We start from the raw sequence: 6,654 nt of genomic DNA on the forward strand, positions 1-6,654 counted from the left end.
AAATTAAAATAATTTTGTGAAAAAGAAAAGGCCAATTAAAATGTTCATGCAGCACTCCATTTAATTTTTTTCTTTTGTATTTTTTATTTTTTACTAAATAAATTTTGTAACAAAATATATCAACTAAAAATAATTCCATATTCTATGGATTTTGATTATTCTTAATCCACAGCAAATAATTTTTTTTTTAAATTGAGGTCGAGTTAAGACTGGTCGAGGTCTTTTTACAAAATTTTTATTTATTTTTTTAATTAGATAAAAATTATAAGACAAAAAAGTCAATTAAAATATTCATATGTCATTCTCATTCAATTTTTTTTTTATTTTTTTATTTGGTAATTTTACAATAAAAAAATTAATAAATAAAAATGACAAAACAAACAATATTGACTTCATTCTAGGTTTTTTAAATCTTGCATATGGAGCTTATAATATAAATGAATAAGAAATTGTGAAATTTCCAAATATTTCATAAATCAATTGTGACAGCCGAAAACATTGGGTGATGAATGAGAAAAATAACACTAAACAAACGGGAGGGAACCGACCGCGTAATTTGATTCCATCAGGGGGCTTTGTGGCGGGAAATATTCGTACACACTCCCTTACCACTGTATTGGACTCGTGTGTATAAGCACTAGGTCCTCTCATTTCAAATCCTCAAGCGCCAAATGTTGCTCCTTTTCGCTCATTTTGTCTCTCGCGTTCCTTCAATAGAAATCTAATCGGATTATCAACAATCTAATCCCTTATCAACCGTCTTAAAATCTGTTAATTGCGAGGTTCAAAAGGTAACCTTTTTTTTTCAATGTTAGGGTTTCTCGTTATGGGGCACAACTAGGTTTCCCCGAACGAGTAAAATAGAGATATGAAATAAGTGTTTGTTTTCCCAAATGTTACGCTGATATTTTTCCTTTTTCTTTTTTTTTTTTTTTACTTTGAATTTCAAGTTCGGGGGGTGGAGATTTTGGTTTTGAAGGTCCTGGCGATTAGGGGAAAATGGCTTCCGAGTTCGACGATGATGGTGAGTAGACCATATCAATCAAAGAGTATCTTGAGAACATCGAAGAAGAAGAGTTGGTAAAGGCTTTTTCACCCCAGTTTATTGGTTTAGGGTTTTGTTTTGCGGGAATATTGAATTTAGTTAGGACTTTTTGGTTTCGTCTGGTTTGTGGGCAAGGGAATTTTTTCTCTTTTTTTTTTTATTTTAGAAATGATAAAATCAAAATCTTTTAGCTTTTTCAGAGCAAAAATTTCGGTTGAGACATACTTAATACTTGAACTAATGTATGAACATTGATTAAATTTTGCATAAAATTAATAAGACAAAGCTTTGTCTTATTAATTTTATGCAAGCGTGGAATGCATCATATGCATGCTAGTTTGAGTTCAGTCAAATATATCTTCCATCCTAAATTTAGATTGAAAAAGTATAAGATGATTTTGACTCTCAAGTATAAGAAGATTAGCTATTGGTTGATTTGTTATTGTTTCTGTTCTGCTTCTTTGAGCTATATATGCCATTGGCAATGTGTAACTTGTTATTTTTAATCTAAAAGGAAGCAGATTTGGTTTTGGGTGGAGATGAGGGTGACGTGTGTACCTATTCTAAAGGTTACATGAAAAGACAGGCTATTTTCTCGTGCCTGACATGCACCCCTGATGGGAATGCTGGAATTTGCACTGCTTGTTGCTTGTCTTGTCACGATGGCCATGAGGTATTTTCCTTTGCATTCTCGTTTACGGTGTGGGAGATCCCCTCAATTTCATCTCTCATTCTGAATGCTAAACATTGATTTGTTGTTAATATAACTCTTAAGATGTTACTGAAATTATGATTTATAAAAGTGGAAGCATGTGCCGTGCTTTTGCTTTCTGCAGACCTTGACTTTTGGAGTTGCGTTTTATAGTTTGCACTTTGCAGGTCATGCTCCATGTTACAGATTGGTTTATTTCATGTGGTAGTAAATATGATACTACATTTGTGATTTCGTTCCTATCATCATGATATTTCCAACTATTGCAGCCTTAACATTGACCCCTTTGTTGCTTGATCAGCATTAACTGCAATTATAATTCGCACTGCTCACTGTTTTCAATATCAAACTGTGTTCTTTGAGGGTAGCTTTAAGCAATATTCGTATCATCTATCCAATTACCTGATTTTCTACAATCACAATGGGGTATAGATTTTTTATATGATCTATAATGGAAGAACTCATGAATTGATTTAGCAATGCTTGATTGGTTAAAACATGGGACACGCAAGATTTTTATTCTGATTAGTTCCTGTGGCCATTTGAAATTCCACACGCTTACTTGATTACCGAACATAAGTTATGTATGCTAGTGTGCATTTGAAATTGCACATTCTTACTTCAGTATTGGACATAAGTTATGTATGCTATGGTGGAAAAATGGAAAATTTCTATGCCCAACTGCTCAAGGTTGTCAAGGAGAATGTTCTTATTTTACATGTTTTTCTTTGAGTAAATATTCTATTCTGTTATTTCTGTCTGCTTACATGGATGTAAGAGGTTTTCACTGTTGCAATATTCAAGGTATTGGAGCTCTGGACCAAGAGAAATTTTAGGTGTGACTGTGGAAATTCAAAATTCAGAGAGTTCTCGTGCAAGCTTTTCCCAAATAAAGATGTAGAGAATATCGAAATTTATATAGTCACAATTTCAAAGGTGTATACTGCACCTGCAATCGCCCCTATCCAGATTCATATCTCCAGGAGCAAGTAGAGATGATTCAGTGCTTTATGTGCGAGGACTGGTTTCATGAGGAGCATATCACTCTCAACTCTCCCAATGAGGTCAGTAAACGGGGTGCATGTCCTACATTTTCATATCATGTTCTGTTCTTCACTAGTTTGTGCCCGGGTATTGTATAAAATGGCACAATGTTTTTTTTTTATTTTTTTTCTTCTGTTAAATGAGGGCAAATCTAGAGATGCCCTGTTGAGTAGGTTCATGTTAATGTTTGCTGTAGTTTTCCTTCTACTAAGATTCTTGCAATGTGTTGGCTGGCTGCATTGTAGCTGGTCAAACTTTTGGTGGTTATTCTGCTGAAGCCCTCTCCTATAGGGTTCTGTTTCGTATTAAGCATGATACCACTGGCATTATTCTGGCCTGAACTTGTCTCTAGAAAGATGGACATGGGTCCTAATCATTTGAAACCAAAAGATGATAAATTCGGTGAACATATGATTTCTGATCACAATTTATCAGTTTGAAGTACCTTTCATTAGCACATTCTTATGATTAGTTTATTCAAGTTGAGCAGTGTAAAATAGCTAAATTGAACTTTGATATTGAAAAGAAAAGAGAAAGAAATGAAAAAAGATAAAAGTCTGTGACTTGGCAGCTTTTGCACTATTCTAAGTTATTGATATTGGGTAATAGATTATGATCTGAAAAAACTTGTTTGGCAGATTCCTAGAGATGAGGAAGGGGAGCCTCTATATGAGGATTTCATATGCAAGGCATGCTCTGCAGTGTGCTCTTTTTTGACTCTATATCGTAAAACCATATGGGCAGCAGGGAGACAGCCTATTACTCCTGTTACTACTAGCAAGGACAAAAGTGTGGTGGAAGACATCCCTCCTAAAGATGATGTAGCTGTGGAACTTGAAAATGATGCGTGCTCTGATTCTTCCCAAAAGAATAATTTGGTTTCTGATGCTAATTGTGAATCTGTATCTGATGACAAGAAGTTTGTTATTGGAGAAAGATCTCGGAATGATGCTACTTGTATTCTTGGAGTATACAGGATGGCTGCATCACTCGTTTCAGAAAGTAAACCCCTTTTTCTTTCTAAAAACTGGAGAGATGCTCTCTGCAGATGTGACAAGTGCTTGGATATGTACAAGCAAAAGCATATCAGTTATCTTCTTGACAAAGAGGATTCAATAGCAGAGTATGAAAAAAATGCAAAGCAAAAGAGGGAAGAAAGTTGCAGCAAAGGGAGGATGCTGAATTAAATTTCTTTAACAATCTTGGTCATATAGAAAAAAGGAGATTCTGAATGGCATTGCCGACTTCACAGATGAGTTCCGTTCCTTCCTGGTATGTCATCGATTGTGTATATTGTTGTTTAGAATTTGTTTATTCTTTTTTTGATAATGATTGTGTATCTTTTTAATTGCTAACATTTACTGATTATATTGCAAGGTAGGTTCTAGGGAAAGCTATCCTTTTTTTTTTTCATGCTCCTGCATCATTTGATTCTTCATTTATGTATCTTTTTCAAAAGCAAATTTTCTGCCCCTAAGATTTATATATATATTTTTAATCTTTAGGGGTCCTTTGATCCTTCAAAGGCAATCACAGCAGCTGATGTCAACCAGATTTTTGAGAATCTTAAAAATAAGCGACGGCGTGTAGTAGGCTTTTTTTTAGTGGATATTACTGCACTTGCTGAGTTTTCCTAGCTGAGGAAATGAAGAAAAAACAGTGGGATGGTGTGCAAATGTTTAGGTTGTTTAAAGTTAGAATGCGCTAATGTTACGAACCATTTTGTAGTTGTGTTTGAGGACTTTTGATAATTGGTTTTCTGTGTTCGCCGAAAGTTCTATATTTAACAATATCTATATGCCCAAGCACGGGAATGGTGTGTGGATACAGACACATCTCTAAGGATCTTGTTAATGAATGGTATAATAGCACTTCTTCAAAGTTAACTATATAGATAAGAATACTACCGAGGCACGGTTTCTTTTTTTTTTTTTTTTTTGTCAGGTTTTTAAGCTAAAATAAGCCTAGTGTTTAAGATTGTCTGCATGGTAAAATAAAGTTTGTTGAAGGTCCATGTGAAATTTATACGTTTAACCACATTGAGGAACTTAAGCAAAGCATTTTCGTCATTTAATCTTAATGCATTGAAAAATGTTGAATTCATATTCAATCATTTGACTAAACGTAAAAACTTTTTCACTTTAGAATAGTACATTAAATTTACTGCAAAGGGTATGGTGCCTTTTTCTAAAATCTGCCTTTTAACACGCCAGGGTCTGGCTTGTATATTTTTGTGATTTGTAAGGTACAAAAACGATATACGTAGATGTAAAAATGTTAAAATGCAGGACTTACGACTTTGATTAAGCATTAAAATCATGCTTAATTGACTTTTTTCGGAGTTTGGAGATCAAGCGAATGGGGAGCCCTAGTCCTTGAATGGGTAGGTACACCATTGTCAGGTTTTTCGATGAAAGTAGCCTCTTGTGGGCTTTTACTGTGTGTTAGGTTTTGTCTAAGCTAAAACTGCCAAAACGTGGGTCTCTTAGCCACCTTTGTCTCGTTTCGTCTGCTGGAGCCACCTAAAAGTCCAAAAAGTCTTTGGGGTCACGAGACAAACAGCTGAATCCTTCATATGTAGTCTATTCCAATTCAAATATATGCTCTTACGGTATAGTCTTACTTGCAAACAATCCATTTTTTATTTTATTCAGTAACCAAAACATAATGGTGCTAAGGCCGCTTTTTTCACTTAGTAGCGGCCGAATCGAAGTGCTAAACCAATTGGCTTTTGAGCGAAGAATTTGGGAATAAGTTATGGTTTACCGAGGTGGTAATATAATTAATAATAGATGGAGTGATGGACATGAAATTATTTTTATTATAAAATTTAAAATTTAATTCAATTGATTCATTTAATTATTTAAAAAAATTCATTCATGCTTGTTAAATTATGAATTGTCAAAAAAAAAAATTTTTCCACATACTTTGCATTGTTTTCTCATATCACAGTAAAATCATTGGGGTTGCTGAGCATAACTGTTCACGCAGACTCTCCTGCCTTCCAGTATCATAAAACATAAAACTTTCAACCACAATTTAACAATTAGAGACAAAGGGTTAGGTTGATGTTATTTCCTGGAGGAAATGAAAGGATTTAGTTCATGTGTTTCCACAGTCATCAGCCTTTAAAATATTTGAAACCAGTCACTCCCCCCCTACCTAATTTAGGGATGCTGTCGAGGAAACTTTATTGCTCTGCCCGTCTTTGATAGCGAAATCCTCCTCATTTTAAATTACAAATTTCCTCTTGTTTGATACAAAGGCTGTTGTTATCAACAAAATAAAAAAGGCCAAAACCAAACTAATTTTAATTTTGAGAAAAAAGGGTCCTTAATAATTCAGAGGCGGTTGAATATATGATAATTTGTAATAAATATTTGAGTAGCATATATATATATATATATATTTTTTTTTTTTTCCATTGATTTTTTTTTAAGGGTATATAACGTCAATACTCGTCATGATAACCTCAGACTCAGAGGACCCCTTCTAATTTCCCCTCTCCCCTCCCTGTCTCAATCAACACTACCAAAGGTTAATTCATGATAACTGTTATTTGGCAGTTTGCATTGATAATTAAGTTGAACCAAATGGTCGTCGACGATCCAAACCTCCAACCATTTGCTTCCATGTTACTGCTTTTGAAACTTGCTCAGTAGAATTAAATTTAAACATTTTTTCAACAGAATTTTAGAAATACTATAAGACAGTAGACTCTGCAGTAGCTAGTCTCAGCAAGACTAAAAGCTTGTCTGAACACAATATATATATATATATATATATATATATATATATATATATATATATAGATTGAATGTAAGTTGATCAGACCTTTAAAAGTCATAATTTA

General features: G+C 33.9%; 1 pseudogene across 1 annotated transcript; it reads left to right on the forward strand.

The window, feature by feature from the left end:
• Positions 1-456: 456 nt before the first annotated feature.
• LOC111290594 (uncharacterized) lies at positions 457-5,538 on the forward strand (annotated as a pseudogene). Its single transcript, XR_016346243.1, has 6 exons — positions 457-791; positions 951-1,080; positions 1,560-1,718; positions 2,562-2,821; positions 3,440-4,073; positions 4,307-5,538. The product of XR_016346243.1 is annotated as an uncharacterized LOC111290594 (transcript).
• The last annotated feature ends 1,116 nt before the right edge of the window (positions 5,539-6,654 follow it).

This window comes from Durio zibethinus, chromosome 11, assembly GCF_047325235.1.
Source record: "Durio zibethinus cultivar Kanyao isolate XHJ-2024 chromosome 11, ASM4732523v1, whole genome shotgun sequence".
In the NCBI taxonomy this organism is placed as follows: domain Eukaryota; kingdom Viridiplantae; phylum Streptophyta; class Magnoliopsida; order Malvales; family Malvaceae; genus Durio; species Durio zibethinus.